Source organism: Capra hircus, unplaced genomic scaffold, assembly GCF_001704415.2.
Source record: "Capra hircus breed San Clemente unplaced genomic scaffold, ASM170441v1, whole genome shotgun sequence".
In the NCBI taxonomy this organism is placed as follows: domain Eukaryota; kingdom Metazoa; phylum Chordata; class Mammalia; order Artiodactyla; family Bovidae; genus Capra; species Capra hircus.
The window spans coordinates 1-1,483 of NW_017202991.1; the positions used below are offsets into that span (position 1 = coordinate 1).

Below are 1,483 nucleotides of genomic sequence, written 5' to 3' on the forward strand. Positions count from 1 at the left end.
GGAATAGCAGACCATCTTACCTGCCTCCAGAAAAACCTGTATGCAGGTCAAGGAGAGATGAACCAGTCAGTCCTAAAGGAAATCAACCCTGAATATTCTTTGGGAGGACTGATGCTGAAGCTGATTTTGTATTTAAAATGTGAATCTAAAACCTTGGAGGAAAGTGAAGTTGCCGCCGCCCGGTTCGAACCGGGGACTTTCGCGTGTTAGGCGAACGTGATAACCACTACACTACGGAAACCACATGACCATTGTGTCTAGTGACATATTCAAGAACTGCATGTTTGAACACACCTGACCTTCAAATTTTCAAAGGAAGAGGACTCTGAAAACAATCCGTCAGGCAAGGATCTGCAGTTCCTGAAAGGGCCTGATTTAGGGTTCCTCGCCTCTCCCGGGGGCGAGGTCCCTGTGTGCCAGCTTTGCGCCCAAGAGCAGAGTCGCCTCCCCTGACTCCCCAGTTCTCAGAAGCCTCCGGAGCGGGGGCAGTAAGGTGCGTCTGAGCCCCAGGTTGGCCCCGTCCGTCAAGGTGGACACAGCCCTTCCAGAGGCAGATCCAGTGCCTTGGAGTCCCTTTCATGGCGCCAGCGGGGACCTGGCTCGATGCTTCCAATCCCACTCGGGAAACAGAGGACCCGCCCTCCCCTCTGCCCGCCTGACCGTGCGCTCGCTCTCTCGCAGGCCTTTCAGAGCAGCGCTTCTCCGGCGCCGCCTAGCACCGGGGGTTCCTCAGATTCCTGCCTCTGTGGCTGATGCTAGTCCTCTAGTTTCAGTCCAGACTTGCATCACGCTTTCACGTTTAGCAGGAACCGCCGCAAAGACTGAGGCTCGGGTCATTTGTTGAATTCCTTTGCCTACCAGGCCCAGCATAAAGCCGCAGAGGAGCCAGGCGCGGTCCACGCAGATCTAACCGTCTTCATTCCAAACTTGAGATTCTGCTTGAAGGACCGCTTTGTTTTACATTTTACAATGTCTGAAACGCCTCTTGTTTTCCTTTTATAATTTTGCTGTTCAACAGGTCGTGGAGCGCGAGTTTAAGAGAGGTAAAGGCGTTTTGTTTTGTTTTTGTTTTGTTTTTCAGAAAGCCGGTGTCTTGAAGGGTCTTCGTATGTACCTCACAGCAGGCAGAGTTTCTTTTCGCTGAAAGGTTTAATGCAAGGTTGTCTGTGTGTCTGTCTGTCTCTGGTTTCCTTTAGCAGTAGAGCTTCTCAATCTGGGGAATGCACGTGCCCTTTCCTCCAGCAGTGGCTTTCCTCCTTTTCTCAGTGCGCGTTGCCTTCGCGTCTGAGGTTCACGGGCTCAGACCCCGAGGCAGGCGCGGGCCGCATGCGCACCGGCCCCCAGGCCGCAGGGCTCCTCCTGGTTCCGCGTGGACTCCGAGTGCGGTCGAGAGTGTGAGCGCGACAGCACCTCAAGCGCGCTAGAGGCCTGAGTTCCCAAAGAGGCAGACTTGAAAAGGGCTTTAGATCAGGGCGTTTCTCGA

General features: G+C 54.1%; 1 non-coding gene across 1 annotated transcript; it reads right to left on the reverse strand.

The window, feature by feature from the left end:
- Positions 1 to 170: 170 nt before the first annotated feature.
- TRNAV-AAC lies at positions 171 to 241 on the reverse strand. The gene has a single exon. It is a non-coding gene; the product is annotated as a tRNA-Val (tRNA).
- Between the last annotated feature and the right edge of the window lie 1,242 nt (positions 242 to 1,483).